The 19903-nt window shown below is 39.1% G+C and overlaps 1 protein-coding gene across 1 annotated transcript in view; it reads left to right on the forward strand.

Annotated features, from left to right (window-relative positions):
* Positions 1 to 1280: 1280 nt before the first annotated feature.
* GALNT18 (polypeptide N-acetylgalactosaminyltransferase 18) overlaps positions 1281 to 19903 on the forward strand; it is a 244109-nt gene continuing 225486 nt past the window's right edge. Inside the window, exon 1 of the mRNA XM_085224103.1 lies at positions 1281 to 1514. The gene's annotated coding sequence lies outside the window, so the exon portion shown is untranslated. The remainder of the gene's footprint in view (positions 1515 to 19903) is intronic.

Raw genomic sequence — 19903 nt, forward strand, 5'->3', positions numbered from 1 at the left:
TGCAAATTTTCTGTAATCTCTGTTTGAAGTAAGAAATCCTCCAGCTTCTAAGCTGTGAGGTCATTTTTGCTTTCTGGCCCAAAGGATTATCAATGTTTTTCATTTGGTTGACAGGCAAATGCCTTTCTCAGTGCTACACAGACCACCTCTGAAAAAAACATTCCTCAGCAGATAGGTTTCTCAAAGATTGGCTTGAGTGTTTGAAACTGCTGGTTTTATTCCCAGCCACATTAGGTAGGCTAATAAGAGAGGCATCAGCTGCCTTAACAAATTATTTCCTACTTTGCAGGAATGAGAAAGCGCAGTTTCACAACCAGCTTCTGTACTACTGTTTAAATACAGGGTCCAGTTCCCACTCTTCTTCCATCTGCTTTTTCTATCATTTATATAATGGTGAAATTCAACCGCCCCCCCCCAGACCAAATAAGCAAACAAATAAATAAATGGCAGGTTAATAGGCAAGTGTGCTGGCACTAGAAGCACAGGAGTGGAACTGTGTTGGAGGTAGGCTGGAACTGAGGCTAGGGCTGGCCACCAGAACATGATGAAGTTCTCTACCCAAAAGGTCCTCGTTCACAATTAATGCGTTGGAGAAAAATAGCACTGCAGTGTTTATGTCCCTGTTTCCAACTCAGGCTACAGTCTTTGCACACCAATTTTAATTTATAAGGAAAGATCAAAACACAGCATTGGAGATATCTATTGTAACAGCAGCAGCTGCAAGTCACAGGCTGTGCTGACAATAAGTACCATATCGATCCACTCGGATGGATCCCTGCGAGCAAAATGCTGCCCAAAAGCCAGCTTCTTCCATTTTCTCATTCTTCCTTAAATTTCTTTCAGCGGTGGTCGCAGTGGCATCTCTCCCTGTCATTACTTCTCACAACTGAAAGCCTTTCTCCCTTTCTCATGAGATCTTTTGTGCTGTGAAATAGGTCTTAGGTTTACTGTTGTTCCAAGTTCCCTGGTGCATCTTTTTTCTGTTTGAGAGCGTTTAAAAGCGATCTTTCCTTGCCGATCTTTCACAATTGTTAAAGCCTTCTCAGAACGCACAGGCCACGATAGAAAGCACAAGCGCTGCAGCAATTAGCAGCTGAAGACCTGAAGGCGCCGTATACCCATTACCCGCGTCCGGGCGTTAGCAAACGAAGCAGCCCGTTAAGGTCACGGCGTTGTGCCCGGGTGTTGCATCAGCCCAGGGCCGAATTCAGAAGCGCTGAGGGCAGCGCCGGCCTTACTGGAGCCTCGCGCAGGTGACGGCCGTTTGCAGGGGGCGCAGCGCGTGCACCTGGGCGCGAGGAGCACAGCTGGGCTGCGGCCGCAGAGAACCTTTCGGATCGCCCCGGTGCCTCCGCAGGGCGGCTCGTGAGGAGAAATCTCTCCTTTTTTTTGTTCCCGAAAGATTTGTGGCTGTGGAAAAAAAAGTAAAAGAGGTATCCTTTTATCAGAAGCTCCAGAAGGAACTTTTTGACCTGTAGGAGAAAAAGCAGCTGCGCAGCCTGGAATTGTGCCTGGTAGGTGGTGCGGGCTTCTCTGTGCGATGGAAGGGGGGGAGGCTTTTTTCTGTACGTGGGAGCTGCCTGTGGTTGTTGTACCTTCCCGGGCCCTGTACCCGCTTGGCTGCCTTGAAGGCTGGAGTATCCTGCGAGGCTCTGGGAGCTGGGCCCGGAGCTGTGCGGGACGGCTTCGCTGGGAGCGCTCGGTCCGAGTGGCGCTCTCCGTGCGGCGGGTGGCCGCCCCGCGGGATGCGGGGAAGAGCCTGCGGCAACTCAGCGCTGCACGTCGATCTCTGTTCGTCTCTAAATGCTTAAAGCAGTGTTTTTGCGACGTGTGAGAACGTGGCCTCTGTCAGAATCAAGACGTGGCATACGATTTTTCTAGTCCAGGATTTGGGTTTGGTTTCTGTTCATAATTCTGCTTTGCTTTAACGTCATAAGCAAAAGGCCCATTTAAGCAAGGCTTTTTTGAAGAGATGAACGACATAAGCACTTGATCACAAGCTTAAAGCAAAGCTTTAATGTGTTATCTTTGTCCTTATACAAGAACATAATGATAATATCAACCTGCCTACAGTGGTTTTTGGAACGTCTTGAGTTTATCTGAAAATAGGCTTTGTGAAAAAGCGTTTCCTAGAGAGAAAGGAACTATCCTGCTTACTTGAAATTCTTTAACGGGCTTGAGAGAAGAAAAAAGTGGGTATGAAGGCTATTTGTTTTGCCCCCCCCCAAAAAAAAACCACCACAACAACAAACAAACAACAACAACAAAAAAACCAACCCAAATCTTTATCAAGATAAAGAGAAGAAAATTGTAGTGAGCAGTTTAAATGAGCTGTTCTTTCTAAATAGGAAGCCTACAAGGAATTGCCTGAATTCAGCCTCTGTCAAGGGTACTAAAAATAAGGTAGCTACACTAGTTTTATTCCTGTCCTTATTCTCTTATTAATATAGATGTGGCCTAAAATGCAAGTTAATATTCTGCATTAGATCATTACAAAGGATTTTGCTTTCAAATGTAGGGAAAAACAGCACTCTGAGGTTAGGAATTTGCAATGCCCGAAATGAAACCAAATTCTGAACTGGGTGAAATATGCAGGAGAGGAAGGAGGATGTGAAGAGGTTTTTTTTCCTGCCTAGCAGGAGAAACTGGTATGTACTGAGAATGCAGTTATGACTGTCAGAGGAGTACTGAAAGCAGACTTCTGAAGTGAGGACAAAGCCAAGAAAAAAGTGCAACTAATGGTGTATGGTCAATTTTTAGAAGTAATCTGGATGATTGTGTTTGAACCAAGTTTCTTTTCTGCTGTAGAGAAATTATCCCAACTCTAAAATCTTAGTTTAAAAATTAACCTAACATTTTAAAAACAAGCTGATGTATTTTCAGTAGCACCATGATTGTCCATATGCTATTTCTCTAATTTTAGCTTATATATACAGGAGCATGTTTTAGAACTCGTATGTTCTGTCACTTTATGAGCCTGTTTGTTTTATTCATAGATTGCCTGGGTACTTGGAGGTAGAGTCTCAGAACCAAAAAGGCTTCAGTGATCTGTTCTTATCTTTCTCTTTTTTCAAATTTAAGAAACAGTTCTAAATAACATGTTTTCTTATTCAGAAAGGGAAGTGAGAGGAAGATAAGTCTTGGTTGTCTCTGCTTGATTCTGTGTAGCTTTCGGTGATTTGATTGTAGGAAGAGTACTTTGCTATTATAAACACACCGCTCTAGATGAAAGTATACACTTAGTTTTCTTTTTCTCTCTTTTTTAGCTGTTGTTGCTGTTATGAAAGCATGAACTGCGTAACCGGTGGACAGATTTCCAAATAGTATGATTCCTTAGCAAAGCTCACATTCCAGAGGTATAACAATATGGAGCACATCTTGATTTTGGTTAACTTAGCAGTTATCAAGGATTGAATCTTCTCTGTGTTTTAAGCTACTTTAATCTTTTCCTATATTTCTGGGAGATATGCAAATAACATTTTAGTGTTGGCTTTCATGTTATTCAGACCTTTTAAATATGGGCTTAGGTTGTAATGCTTCTACAGAAATTGCACACAAGGAGTAGGGGTGTTGGGTCAGAGCTGTTATTTAACACGTGATGCTTGGTCCTCTGGCAGCTAGGTTCAGGTGACTTCTGTCACCTATCTTTTATCACCTACGCTTACTGTAAATTGAGTCAATCATGATACAGCTTATTCTTGCCTGAGAGATTGCTTACTGAAACAGTGCAGGAAGGACATGCTTTGACTCTCTTATGGGCATGTATGGGGCTGCAGAATCACGACCTGAACCTCTTGTTAATCACATGAGGTGAGCAATGAGTCAGCCACAGGAGCACAGGTGAAGGCAATTCTTCTGTGCTGCAGGAAGGGGTGGAGCCTGGCTCCATCTCTCCTAGACCCATTTAAGAGCTGACTTCCAGGGAAGAAGGATCTCTTCTGGAGATTTGTTCTGGAGTCTGTCACGCGAGCCCAGGATAGGGTGAGTGTCTTTCTGTTCCTACTCTAGTATAATAATTACATCAGCCAAGCTCCTGGATATACTATACCATCTGTATATTCATTGATTGTACAATTGTACAAATATATCATCTGTATATTCATTGATTGTACAGGGCAGAAGACCTAATCTTGTTTCCAATCACAGCAGCTAATATACTCAGGGCTGCCTGAGAGTGGAATCACACCCATAAGAGAGCTAGAGAAGGATCTATGTTTAAACTGTCGTATTGGTTAAATACTAGTTAAGTTGTATGAATGTTGTTAATAGTGAAAAAGCAATTTAATACCAGGCTTGATTGTAAGATGAAGCAAAACAAAAATGTTTCCTTCTTGCTGCAAGTCCAAAACTGGCTAGCGGAGATTTACAAAATGAACTCTTCCTAAAAGGCTCCTTGAAGAAAAACCAAATCATGGAATTCCTTGAGTTGGAAAAGACCTTAAAGATCAAATGCGGCACAACTAATAGAGTTTAAATAAACTTGAGAAATTATATTGCCTGTTTCCGAGCACAGCTGTGGTACTTCCTCTGTGAAAGAGCACTGAACTTGACTGTTACATGCTTGTGATAAACTGTGTACATCACTTGTACAATTTTGGTCTTGATGTAAGCCTGTTGCTGACATGGTACTTGTCAAACAGCCTGTTTGACACTCAGAAAGATCAATTGTAACTTTATTTCATAGAATGGCTTGGGATGGGAAGGAATTTAAAAACCATCTGGTTCCAACCCTGTGCCATGGGCAGGGTTCCCACCCAACAGCTCAGGCTGCCCAGAGTCCCATGCAACCTGGCCTTGAATACCTCCAGGGATGGGCTGTACACAGCTTCTCTGGGCAACATGTTGCAGTGTTTCACCACCTTCTGAGTGAAAAAACTCCTCCTAATATCTAATCTGAATTTCTCCTCCTTTAGTGCAAAAACCATTCTCCTTTGTCCTAGTACTTCCTGCTTGTGTAAAAAGTTGCACTCCCTCCTATTTATAGGCTCCTTTCAAGTACTGGAAGGCTACTTCCCAGAGCCTTCCCTTCTCCAGGTTGAACAAGCCCAATTCACACAGCTCATCTTCAAGGGAAAAGTGCTCCAGCGCTCCGGTTATCTCTGTGGCCCTTGTATGCTCTTCTACATTGCAGTTAACCCCTGCTGTGCTTTAATCCTCTGAAATGCTGAGTGCTCTTTATCCAGGGATAAGTAATCTCTGTACTTTGGGTGTCTAATAATACTTCTGTTGCAAAGTATGCAAATTTTGCCTGGAAGAAGGAAACAGATTCAGCCTTTGTTTCTAATTCCCAACACTACATTCTCATTTTCTGAGAGTTTCAGAATGCTTCAGGTCATATGTAGCCCAATATCTATGCTTTGTGTATGGATGTGCATATAGGCTTGCATGTGAACTTTCTGGGTGGTGAGGTGCAAAATAAAATAGTACCCAAGTACATGATTTTTGAGATGTACTTCCCTTTAATATCTGGTATCCAATTGGAATAGTGACCAAAATACAAAAGCTGAAAACTTTGGGAGGTAAGTGAAGATAGGAATGTAAAACAAAAGCAGCTTGCCAAATGCTGCAAAACTGTTCTTTTGGGTAAGTTGATTTCTGTGGGTGATGGCCTTTACTATTTACTAGCTATTTACAAAGAAGCCTTTTGCTTAGTAAATGCGAAGAGTATGCTAGAACTTGCAGTCAGCAGAAGGTTTACATTGTCAGGCAACCATAGAGAGGGGTGGAGAATCCAGAGCTACTTATATTGTCTCATCTGTGAATTTTTCAAGTGTCTTGCATCATTTAAGTCCAAGTATTGCCAGATGTTGAATATTTTCAACTGCCACTGAACTCACTAGGATATGAGATCAGTTAGAAAATAATGAGGTGCTGAGGAGATCATAAGGTCAGCCCTACTCTGGCTCTTTGAGAAGAGATTTTGCTGAAAACTTTTACTTTGCTCCTCATCTCCCATATTTTTAAGAAAAAAGCTACTATCTAAGCAGAGAAAATCTGTACAGGTAAATTTTAAGCAAGGAAGGATAATTATTAAAGATCAGCTATTCTTAGCACTCTCACGGACAGCCCTGCAGTCTGGACTAACATAGTCATGTTGTGATTAATGGCTTTATCAAAATTCAGAAACATTTCAGAACTTAAAGCAATATAATATCCTCTACCATAACAGAACCTAATAACAAGGCAAAGCATGAGTTGATCTTTGTCATTATTATGGGCTGCAAAAAAATGCTTGCGACTGCATCAGTCTTTGGGAAAAATTGGATAAGATAACTATGGTGCTAGAATAGATAATAAATTAGGGGAAAATTAACATATCTTTGGGATCTCTTTAGCAGTAGGTGAAGGGCTGCTTTTCTTAGTGAGGAGAAAAAACAGTTGTTTGAAAGCATGGATTAGAATATTAAGGTAGAAATCCTAACTCTTAAAGCAAGCTTTTTTTCTTTTCTCTTTTAAGCACCTTTTCTACGTTGTATTGCTTTTTTTCATACCTCTGTCCCTGCTTATTTGTATATCTTTATCGACTGTAACATGATATTTACACACCCTTTTAGGTTTCCCTAGAAACTTTAACTGAGAACACAAATTGTTTTACTTTATTCTACCTTTGGTAACTGTAGCTATGCTTAAAAACTCCTCCTTAGGTTACAATAAAAACACTTACTGTAACTGTTTTAAAAAAGCATCATATGCACATTGGTAAATACAAGTTTAAATTCAGCACCTCTGGAAGAAGGTTGGGAAGCTGGGACCTGTGTACAACGGGGCAGGGATGCCATGTTGCAGATGCCTTTCATTGATGCTCTTTATATTCTCTTGAGAAATTCAGGGATGTGTAAGTGTAAACAGCAAAGCAGAAGGAGGAGTGGTTTTTTTTTTTTTTTTTTTTTACCCCTCTCACTGCTTCAGTATTAGTTATTTGGGCTGTCAGTGACATCAAAAGAAGTGTTAATTGATAATGTCCAAACAGCAGATTTGGTACTGAAATTTTGCATGAAAACAGCGCAGTGAAAGGTTTTGTATCTATTGCTGCAGTTTTTATAAACAAACTCAAAGAAAAATGTGTTGTAACTTGATACAAGTTTTAGCTTTGTTATGGTTGGAGATATTTCCTGCCATACCCATTTTTAAAAAGTGATAATTGCTTGAATGAGCCTTTGAGATTTGTGTTTTGTAATAATTTTTTCTTGTAGCTGTATGGTAGACATTTGAAATGAATAGTAACGATAAAGACATAGACAACAATATCCAGAATGTAAAACTGAATGGAATGTAAAACTGAAGTGATAGTTTACTATTTCTGATTAATAGATCACTTGTGATGTCCATCACTTTATGGATAGGCTAAAAGGAGTCTACCATAGTTTAAAAGTCACTTTCTTTCCCTTTCTTTGTCTGTTCTGGAAGATCTAATAACCCTACCTGTTCCATGGTTTTCCTAGCACTAAATTGGTAATGAAAACATGAGTGGGTGTGACTTAAGTTCTGCTTTCCAAGTATTACACATTTATTTAAAGTTCTGATTGGAAGGGGGAAACTGTGAAGTGTGTTCAGATGAAGAGTGGGGCTTTTTAGAGTAATTTAAGTGCTTGCTTCTGCAGTAACGTATAATCATGCTTGATCAACTGTTGTTAGCTTGGATTACTGTTCAGGCCTCTATATTATGTACCTGCTGTTTCATCAGCTTCTGCTGTGACCTACAGCACTAGTAAAAACAGTGGAAAATACTGTAAGTTAGGTTTGTATCTTCTTTAATTAAGATTCTAAAATAAAAATGTAACTGTTTTACTACTGAAGATAGCATCTACTGCTCTAAGGTAAGATTTGCTCTGTGTAATTTGACTTTGTAGGTGGAACTTAAACTGAGCATAGGATGATATAATATACAGTATAGCTCTTCTTGGTGGTTTAAGAGAGCATTGTTCAGTCTATTACGCTTCATTACTGAGGTATATTATTTCTCATGAATGCTCTTGCTAGTATGAAAAGTAATGGCGCTCTTGACTGCATTAGACAAAGTATTGCCAGCAGGCCAAGCAAGGTCATCCTTCTTCTTAGCACTGATGAGGCTGCACCTGAAATACTGTGTCCAGGTCTGCCCCCTCAACACAAGAGAAATGCAGACATGCCAGAATGAGTCCAGTGTAGGGCTACAATAAAGGGCCTTTATCTGAGGAGAGGCTGAAAGAGCTGGGACTGTTCAACCTGGAGAACAGGAGGCTCAAGGGGGATCTTAGCAATGTGTATAAATATCTGAAGGGAGGAAGCAGAGAGGACAGAACGAAGCTCTTGTCAGTGGTACAAGAGTAAGAGTCAGTGGGGGCAAACTGGAACACAAAAAGCTCTCTCTAAACATCAGGAAGCACCTCTTCACTGATCAGGTGACACCTCTGGAGAGATTGAGTCTCCTTCCTTGGGGATGTTTGAAAGCTGCTTGAACGTGGTACTGGGTAGTTGGCTCTAGGTGTTCCTGCCCCTGCTTGAGCAAGAGCTGGAGCAGATGGACCTAGAAACTAGAGATCCCTGCCATCTCATTGAATCTGTGATTCTGTGCAGTATGTGGATGATGTTTAATGCCAACATTAAAAAAAATAATAAATCCAATGTTAAATTTTTATAGTATCAATTCACTTCTCTGTGTCTTTATTCTTTGTTTCTGTTGGATTTAAACTTATCTTCATGGCATTATTTTTGTGATGTATTTTTCAAGGATGTGCACTTTGCGTGAGATTAGCAAATAAGGTGGCTGTAATACCTATGACCTTGCAACATCAGCAAATTTGCAGGCATGAATAAGTGAAACTGTGAAGTGAAACCATGGATCTGACTTAGACTTTCCAAGGTGGAGAGGTGCTTCTAATTTCAAAAATCTTGGAACAGTTTTTAGTAATGAAAGCAGTAATGGATCACTTAAATAATAAAAATACCTGCATTTGTCAAATTAGGCTTTTTTTTTTTCTTCCATTTTTAATGAAGACTATAATCTCTTCTGTGGGCAAGTGACACAAACTATGCTAGGAGTATTATCCGTATCACACATTAGCATGACAAAGGATTTTTTTATACTCTCAATTTATGCTTGTTTTTAAATCCACAGATTTTATTGTAATACACATTTACAAATATTCATATACAAATATTCTTAAAATAGGCCACTTTATAGGTGCCTGTGCGCTTTGCATAGCAGAGCAAGTTGTCTGAGTCACAGTTTCAGCTGCAGTTGTGTCAGCTAATGATTCCTTAAAGAATGAACACACTATATTCATCTTTACTTCAGCTAATACCTTATGGTTATTAAAAATAGAGAGTGTTCAGGTTGTTAGTTCTTGGCTTTAGCTAAACAAAACCATGGAACTTTTTAAAGCTTAAGAACTTTGCAGTGTTCTTATCTTACCTAAATAATTATGGCTTTGCCTTTGTTTGAGCACTGAAATGTTTTGAGTTTTTATGACGTTCTGTGTTGACTTTATCTCCTTAAAATACGGGAATGCTTTCATGATGATGAGGTCATACATACCTGTGAAATAGCACAAAACACTGGTCAAATTATGCAAGTCATGACTCATAGCTGTCAGATGCTACATCTTGAAAGAGCTGAATATCTCTGAAAGGAGGCTAATTTTAGGATCCTGTTGTTACACTTACCAGCTAAGGTGTGCCCAAGCTTGCAGAGAAGAAGTCCATGCTGCTGCTGGCAGAAAACAAGTGTGTGACATTGAGGTAGTAGTGCACCTTTGAATCACTTGAAATGGCACAAAATGCAGAGGCAGAAACTGTAAAAAGACACAAAGTTTGTCTTGCAAGGGTAGGCAGCTCAAAGGTGAGAAGAGCAGGTAGGTCTACAGAATGCAAGGTGTCTACGGATTTTAACCCCACTGCACTGATACAAAATACTAAGCATGAAAGAACTCCAAGATTCCTTATAAGAGGTTCCTGCTGTTGCCAAAGTTCTGGGTAACCTGATACCATTTGTGATGCCAGTGCTGCTACTGTTGATTGTTATCATGTGTATAGTGTTCTTGCCTTGAAGGAAGGATCCATCTCTGTTTGGTCACTGGTACATATTTGATCAAGTCCTTCTCTGTTTTAGGAAGTGACTGTTTTTGACCTCATGTTCTTGTGAGTGTGACATCTGCACAGTTTCACATCTTTGGGCTTTGATAAGGTCATCTTGATTGCATTCAGAAGGCAGCAGATGTTGAATTCTAATATTTATCTCAGCGAATTGCTGATATTCTGTTCTTCCTAACACTGTAAACTGGCACTTAAACATTGAGTTTTTATCTTAGTAATAAAAATACCTTCTTATTAATATAAGTGAATGACTTAAAATAATTGAGAGCTTAATGGGCAAGTGGCCAAAACTCTGAGCTAGAAAAAAAACAAGTAGTTTTTTTTTTTTTTAATATTCCTTACTCAGCCTGCTTGAACCACCTGCTGATGCAAGGCCTGGAGGTCATAGATTGTCATAAAACTGAATGTGAGATTATTTGAAATGAATCTCCGCAAATTGGCTTGAATCCATATAAAACTGGTCTATTCCCTTATGCTGCTAAGATAATTGTTCTGCAGCATTTTTGTCAGTATGAGCCATCCAGTTGCAGAGAATTTGCAAAAGGATTGTGCAGTGGCTTTTTTTTTTTTTAACAAGAAATCTCCCAACTAACTGGTAACATTCAATCATGCTCTGTCAGGATGTGGGATACATCCGTTGCTTGCTTCTTGAAATGTTTCTGCAGGTGGGATCTCTTCACTGAGATGCTTGCCAGAAAAATGCCTATAAGGAAAGAGGAGTACAAGAGAAGTAGATGCTACTGGCATTCTGAAGAATGTATATTAGTTGTCTACAGTAAGATCCTTTTATCTGCATGTCTGAAGGAGTATCAGTCTGATAGTAACAATATTTCTCCAAGAAGTCGCAGTCGTATTTCCCTTGTTCCAGAAGCTGAATTCTAGTTGGTGTGCTGGAGATTACCAAGGATGCTTAAATTCTTAGCATATTCACATTAGTCCAAGAAGAAACAGAGCTTGGAGGCTATGTGCTGACCTGAAAATGAGATGTGCAGATGTTCTCATTTGACTTGCTTAGTCTACTACAGTTACAATTTTTTCTTTTATTTTTTTTTAGTATGGTATTGTCCTTGGGCTCTGCTAACAGTACATATGACCATCAGCATAACTCTAGCCCACTCTACTCAAATTTTCCTAATTATTTTTCAGGAGGTTATTAACATTCTGGAAGGAAAACAAACCTGCTAGATGTAGACGCATTATTTAAATGTCAGGAGAGAGCCTCCTCTATATGTACTGTAATAAAAGCAAATAATCTTAAAATAGACTTCTCTGACTTGCATAATAATTGAAATATGCTTTACCAGGGAGGCAGCAATGATGTAACTCAGGAACTTTCTTTAAGAGATCGTTCTAGATGGAGAAAAGGTGTATCAAAGTGCTTCAGTTATTTTTTTTTGAAGAGTTTGATCTATGTCAATCAGATCAATTTGATATGATCTGTCAGTCAGAATTCAGACCCTTGTTTTCACCACCTACCTGCCAATCAATTGATCTGCAAGTGATAGAAAAGCCAACCTTCGGTAACTTGAAGAGGTAATGTTTATCATATTTAATATTTATTAGAGAAAAAGCCTGTCAGTAAATGAGTTCTGCATGCGGCACTAAAACAATAATGGGGAAATTCTTTGGGTTTCTGTCTTTGTTTAGTTTAAAATCATCAATGAAATGCTATCATCTTGCTTGTCAATGGGTAATTGCCATTTAATTATAGACTGCTAAAGTAATGACTTCTTCATTTGCTGTTTTTGAGGGCAAAATCCTCTCATGAGACTTTCCAAGCATGCTGGGAAAACCATGGAAGAAATGATACTGTTTCATTCTTAAACTGTAAAATATACCTTAGGCATATCTTCTGTTTTCTATAGCAAACTGCTTGTACATGTGTAGACTGCAGTTATTGCTGTATCATAGTCTCAAAACCCAGGTATTCCAGCTTAGCAGTTTGGAGTGGGAGGCAAGGATCAAGTGGGGGTGGGGAAGTGAGAGGTGAGGAAGGGGGGGGGGGTCACTTTGATTTCATAACTGTTGGATATGGTTATCTTTGTAGGAGTTCAAACTTACCTGAAACTTTCTCTATGAAGCTCTAGAAGTACTAGAAGTACTGCATGGCAGGATGATTCTTTGAGATAGTCACAGTACAAAACAGAGTCCTAAAGAATTCTGAAATCCAGGAATGCAACTCGCCAATCCAGGTTAGAAAGCTGACATTACTTTATTGCAGCACCACGTACATAGGAGATTGCTCCTCCTAGTGTGCACACAATGAAGCTAAAGGACACAGATCATGCACATTCAACGTGTGAATATTCATATGATTTCCACAAAGTTCCTGCCTGCTTGGGGAATTGCTGTACATATTAAAATCTAATACTACACATGTGTTGTCTTATGGTTTTTTGCAAGTGGCTTTTGGTTGTAGGATTCCACTGGGAGGTGCTATCCAGCCAAAAGGTCGTATGCAAGGCGCTATATTAGGTCAAGAAATTATTTAGAAAAAAATGGGATGTTAATTAAGATTCTAATTATCACATCAACCTCATTATGGTGCCTATATTATCAACCCTAGTGGGGTACAGTGTACCTCCACACAGCTTGTGAAACATTGAGACTCTGCTTTTAGGCTTATCTAAGAAAAACAACTTTCTCAAAACAGAATGTCGGTTTGTTGAATTCTATGAATTAATTGCCAGGTATCACTTTGGAAGTACTAAGTTCTCTTGACTACTTTTATATACTTCTTTCAGTGTATTTTTTAATACAACTTATCCAAAGTCCTTTACTGCTTATAATTACACTATGTGGATACTAGTGAGCGTGCATATCCTACTAAACCCTTACGGTAATGTCAGGACCAAATTTTCACTGAAGTCCTCACTTGTCCTCTCATTTTCATCAAGCTCTGCACCACTCATTGCCGTAAGAAAACATAGAACCCAAAGCATTATGAATCCCAAGTAAGTTTAAATGTGATGGTCCTTCTTGCTTGATGATCCATCGTGATGTCACGGCCAGCTTAACATTAAGACTGCCTGCTGTATAGGTGTTGAGTAAGGGAAGGATCCTCTACACCTCTCTAACAACAACGGTTAATCTGACCATGTCTTCTGGTACACCCAATCTCCAGGTTGGTATGAGCATTCAGAGATAAAGGTGAGCTTGCAATGGCAAGCCTGTTGAGACATAATATTCTTAAATTTTTTCTTCCCAAGGAAGTGAGTATCACCTCCATCTTCAATAGACTGCTAGAGTATTCCATACACGATCTAATATTTTCTTAAGAAGAAGATCTTATCCTGATTCTTAGTATGGCAAGCATCTGTCTATTTTAATTGAGATTCTTGGTGTATTTTGCTTATTTGGCTTTTAAAATTTTGAATCATCCTTTCCGCTTTATCACTGGCTGAGCTCTCCTTGGAACATAGTGATCACGTTTTAGCACAATAATTCTAGCTAGATTTTGCACTATTTCTATGTGCCTGTCTGAAGACTGTTGTGGTAATATCCTCTTCATGACAAGAAGCAGTTGTCTGTGTTAATCTGGCCTCTGGATGCCAGTAGGAAATAACTAAGGTATGTCTACTTTTGGAATATAAGATGTGCTTATGGGCAACATCTGAAGTTTTAATTCATCAGGCATTGGAGATTGGGCGATTGAAGCACCTGTTTATCTCCAAAGATCTGTGTTCTCTTGCAAAAAGTTCCCATTGCATTGCCATGGTTCTCTTGGGATCAGTTGTATTATTACGGTTTTATGATTTTTGCTTATTGGTATTCCACATCATAGTATCATGTAGTGGACGGGGAGTTAGAGAGTTAATGCTCCAGGTCCAGGTACCTGTCCCAAAAGAGAACAACAACTACATACCTTTGAGGACTTTGCATTCACAGAGGAGATAACACCCCTGGCAGGGTCACCTGATGTCTCTTTTCCCCTTTTTGATTGTTGGGCTCTCCTCACTGCTGCTTGTCCTGACCACATGTCTGGCCTCAGCATTAGTGTAAGGCCTCTGGTTTTTTTGGACTCTTTCTCATCATGTTTGATTTATTAGCTCTAATTCTATTTATATTGTATTATATTTAGTAGAGTGTGTTATCTTGCATTCTGATATTTAGTAAACTAGTTTCTTTCTCCTTGGATTGTTGCTGCTGTTATTTTTGGGCCCGTCTCTTCTTTCCTTTATTTTCCCCTTTTCAGAGGCACAGACCCATGGGTCCCTCCATCCTGCTAGTCACAGAACTGGGCCAGATCATCCTATAGGCCATTGACATGTATAAAATGTTCCCAGTTATATAATATATAGCATAATGTGGTAACAAAGTGATAAAAACTAATGGCAAGAGCACAGTCGTCAGCATAAGCAGTGAGCATGCTCATCTGCTTAAGAGGACTTCTGTATCACCTCTGCTATACTAAGTGATTAATGCCATCCCGAGTTTAACTGAGGTGGGATTTTCATTTATTTTGGAGGCTAAGTACCAAACGTTTTTTTGTAAGCCAGTTTTTCTGTGGCAGCTTCAACAATGAAAACTAACTCTAAATCTTGCTTGTTAGTACTAGATGTCTTTGTATTTATTAACAAAATTGGATCCTAGAATGATGCAGGGAAATCATGTTTTCTTACTTCATTATTGCTGGTAAGGAAGGTGTTTAAATGAATTTGTAGAAGTATGTTTGTATATGTGTGTTTTGTTTTATAGAATCCTAAACTGACAACGGTTGTAATGATGCTGTATCCAGCTGCAAATATTGCTTTTAGATTCAAACTCTTAGGAGGCTAGGAACCCAAGGCTTTCAGGGAGCTTAAATTTTCCCTTTTCTGGGAGGCATTTGGACTTTTGATGAGAGGGGCTTTAGGCTATAATATTGAGAATAGGCTTAGCTGCATTAAAAGCATCTGCCTATACTGTGAGAATTTCCAAACATAGTATATACCATACACTTTTAGGAATTTATAAAAGCATTCTTCTTAAAAGAAGGATAGTTCTTGCCAACCGTTTGAAACTCTAACAAAGCTATTCACAATATTCACTCAATCATCACCAGCTACTCAGTATTTAAATAAACTTCATTAGTTCTTCATTTTCTGTTTAGAAGTACATATGCAATAGTGAAAAGCCAACATCTGAAACATTAATAATTATGAAAGATAGAGTGCCTTTCAGAGACTCATGTTAAATTGTGCCAAACAGATAATCAAACTTTGCATGTTAAGAAATGGCATCTGAAAATGTTCACTTTGTTGTAAGCTGCAAGAATAAAACAACCTGTCCCTGTTGTATCCGAGACAGAGCCAATGCTCTGCAATGGATTAACCTTTCCTATATGCTCTGGCAACAGCAATGCTGGAATAATGTATGTGAATGTACATGCATACGCATGGTACATGAAATAACAAGTCATCTGCACTGATGACTTTTTTCAATGCTCTGTGGATGTGTGATGAGCATGTGTACTGGAGCTACAGAAATTGAGGGACTTTTTTCTTTGGAAAAATTCCTCAGCGTTTCTTACTTGTGTTATTACATGTCATTTCATACAATAGTGACTTCACAATATAGTAAAAAGGGCAGTATAAGATTAGAGACTTATGGTCTGTTTTGCCTATGATATCTGTCAAAATGTCCTCAGAAGAAAGAGGAAGAGGAGTCTTAAAGTCAGTACTGAGATAAGTCTAACTTGCATGATATCTAATTGACATGTTCATTCTTCTATTTATTTTAAATAAGAGTAGAGTTCTTGTGACAAGCTAAGAAGACTAAGTTGAGCTATGATGATTTGAAGGTTAGGGTCAGCTCTTACTATGAACCTAAAATTAATTAAAAGAACAAAGAGCTGGATCCTTTAGATCCTTTGAACCTATTCTGCACAGTAACATGAGCAGTCAGAATGCACATTCCTCATGATGAAAATACTTTTTTCTTGAACACATAGCTTACAAAATTAAAAATGATTGTATTTAATATTCAACTTGGATGCAATTATATGCTTCTCTTGATCAAATTCACTGCAAGTTTTATAACTCCTTATTCTTTGTTTGAGGGCAAGCAATAGACCCAAAATATGTACCTTATTGTCACAAAAGAAATGTAATATGTAAAAAAAGTGAGTCATTGTTTTAAACTGAATCACTGGAAGCTTGGTCTGAAAGAGAACATACTATTAAATTAGTTTATTGGTGCTTCAGGGCAGTCTTAAATTTAACAGTACTGAAATTCTCTGTCAAACAATTCTGCTAGTCTGAAGACAACTTTATATTTCCAACTGCAACTAGGAGAGAAAAGAAGTATATTTGCAGCCAGTGTACACAGATTTAATGTTTACGTGTGGGTGTTGAAAACTGTCCTCTGGAGAAGATAGTGCTATAAGATTAACACTTTTCTTGTAACCAGTGAAAGACAAAGGTGTAACCTTAGTTTTCTGATTACTTGAATAGACATAATAACATTTACTGTCCAATATGTTCCTTTAATGAATGGCACTCCTTCAGTCATTCTTCGGTAATAGAAAAAACTGTGTAAATATACACCCTCTAATTTAATTTTGTCAGATCTTTCCTGTTCCAACACAACCAGCTTCAAGTAGTTAATGGAATTATCAGTCTCTGATGTAGATTCATTGTGTTAATCTACTGGAAAGAAAGCAGTCTAATGAAATGCTCAGCAAAGCCCACAGCAGTGATGCATGAATTAGTGGTGATAAGCCCTTAGCCTCCATCTGTGTTCTCTTTTAGCTCTGCTAGATACTTATCATGCAGAAACAGAAGAAAGCAGCTTTTTGCAATGATATCTAACAAAATTTCAGTGGGGGTTCTAGATTTCTATTGCCAATGACACAGGAAAGCATTCATAGCAATGTCAGAGTCACAATTCATGAATAAAAAATAGCGAGTTGTAGTTGCAGAGTTTGAAGGTATTTCTTTTTTTTTTTTTAATTTAGCTCCAACTTGGCATAGTAATTGCTAGTTGGGTTTTATCTGATTTAGCTGCGTAGCTGGAACTCATTAAAACCCTTAACTTTAGGGAATACTTAATGGGGAGAGGCAGGGAGTGGTCAGAGAGAAGGAACGGGAGGAGATAAAAGACTTTAAAATAAATTGTTACTTTTTGAAAGAAATCTGAAAACAGACTCTGTTCACAATTTATTTGCCAGTTCTACAATTTCAGATAAGGTTTTAGGTGCCAGAACTTTCTTCTGCAGAACAAAATATATGATCTCTGGAAACAATGTTAGGATTCACAGGGAGATTACAGACCTGCCATTTGCATCTGCAGGGAGAAAACAAGAAAAGCCAAAGCTCAACTTGAGTTGATACTGGCCATTTTGGTGGTCAGGCAACAACTAAAAGGCTTTTTCAAGTATGCCAACAGCAAGAGAGGGTTTAAACACCTCATTGGATTGATAGCTGATGAAGATGGCTGCCTAGTGAGTATGGATGAGGAAGAGGCAGAGGCATTCAGTGACTTTATCTTAACTTTTAGTATTGATATATCTTGGGCTGCTTGTGACTGGGGGAGCAGTGACATTGCTTTTGTGGACTCTGAAATTGTAAGGAATTAATTTCACATTCGTAAGTCCATAGAGCCTGCTGATATTCATTCCACAGTATTACACTTAGTGGGTGTTACACGACCCCTCTCAACAAGTTGTGAAATTCTGGGAAGGTCCCAGCTGACTGAAAACTAGCCAGTGTTATACCAGTCTCCAAAAAGAGCATGAGAGAAAACCTAGGAAAATGCAGATTTTTAAACCTCAGTACTTGGAAAAATTGAGAAAATTATCCTGGGTTCTACTGAAAGCCATTAAAAGAATAAAGCTATTATCAGGAATAGTCAACATCGGTTAATGAGTGACAAGTACTACCTTAGTAATTTGATCTTCTGTGATAGGTCACATGCTTAGCTGATTAAGGGAAGAAGTTAGATTCAATTTTTCTGGATTTTGGTAATGCCTTTGATACTTGCCCCTCACAGTTTTTCTGGATTAGCCATGCTGAGTGATGAACTGGCTCAGTGGCAAAGCTCAGTGTCACGTCATGAATGGGACTACCGCTGGCTGGTGGCCAGTCTCACTAGCAGCATTCCCCAGGGCTGAATTCTAGGGCTGGTTTGATTCAATATTTTTTGTCTGGATGCAGAAGTGGAATGTATCCTAAGCAAACTTGCTGACAAATACTAAACTGAAAGGTGCTGTTGACTTTCTAAGGATGGGGTGAGATGAGAGGCTTTGCAGTGGGATATAGATTGATGGAGTGATCAGATATGGCATGAAATTCAGTTAGGGCAGGTGCTGGTGCTGCAGTTGGGATGGAGTAATGCTGGACACAGGCACAGACTGGGAAACAAATGGTGGGAGAGCAGCCCAGCAGTAAGGGTCGTGGGGGTACTAGTCAAGAACAGGCTCAGCATGAACCAGCAGTGAGTCCTGGCAGCCAAGAAAGCAAATAGTAGTTTGGGATACATTAAACACAGCATAGCTAGCTGGTCAGAGAAGGTGATTCTCCCACTGTGTTTAGCATTGGTGTGGAATTGGGTGCAGTTCTGGGCTACTGAATGTAAAAAGTACATTCAGGCTGGACGTGAGGAAAAATTCCATTACTGTGAGGATGTTCAAACACTGAAACTGACTTCAGAGGAAGGTGATTGTTGCCTCATGCTTACCAGTGTTCAAGAGGCATTTGAATAATACCTTATTAAACTCTTGGTTAACCCCGAAGTGTTCAGACACTCTACAAACACAGTGGGGAAAAGATCCCCTCCCTTAAGTCCAATAGGATTAACAAGGCTATGTCAGCATATAAAATGACCAAAGAGTTTTACCCTGTCTCTGCTGTTTCAGAATGTTTTGAAACGTATCTACCTAGTGGCATTGATGTATAATAAATATCATAGAGATTAAGTTGTTCATGGCAGTGTGAAACTTTGCTGAGATCAATAATGGTGGCATCTAATAGGGTTTTCCCAACATACCATTCTTGCTGTCATGAAACAGTTCTCTCTCTCTCTCTCTCTCTCTCTCTCTCTCTCTCTCTCTCTAAATAAATAATCCTTAATGCTTCTTGCCTTTTTTTTCTCTTGCCCCATATATTCAAGGCAGGAAGCTTCCAGCCCTGCTCAAACAATTCACTGGAAGATTCAAGTAAATTTCAAGCAAACTTCAACACCCTTTTCTGAATATTCCAATCTGAACTAAATGTAGACATAATGTGCGCTTTCATGGTCTTCCATCTCCTCTGATCTCAAAGCACTAAATAACACTTAAAACAATCTTTTGAGACCAGATAGGAAATAATTGTCATGTTTTTGCAGAACCACAGCTTAATACATCTTGTTGTTTGACACAGACACAACAAAGCTCAATGCAGACTGCAGGTAACACTTCAACATGTTGAAATTGTGGAAGCATGAATAGTTCAAGTTTCAAGCATGAAGCGTGAATACTTCTATAGATCTCAGTGGTTATGTATAACAGACTTAGATCATAATCTTAGCATCTACTTCTGTAAAAACATCTGTGTCTTTCTGAAAAATCAGGTCTTTTACTCTGTATCGTTTCTGGCACAATTAGCAGCAGAGAGTTCCCATATACCAAAGGAGAAACAGCCTTTGAACACTGACTGAAGAAATAACTACCTACAGACAAAGCGTGCAATAATAGGGGAGGGGGAAGGGATAGAATAAGAGAGTTATTTGTATAAATGAAGAGAGGAGTGAGATATGGATTATATTAAAAAGATCAGGCTGCTGATGTAAGCGTGAAAACCTGAAATGAAACCAAAAAATGTGAGAATTTTAGAGGGAGAAGTTATGATACAGCTGGAAATACTGCCCT

Source organism: Meleagris gallopavo, chromosome 5, assembly GCF_905368555.1.
Source record: "Meleagris gallopavo chromosome 5, MGAL_WU_HG_1.1, whole genome shotgun sequence".
In the NCBI taxonomy this organism is placed as follows: Eukaryota; Metazoa; Chordata; class Aves; order Galliformes; family Phasianidae; genus Meleagris; species Meleagris gallopavo.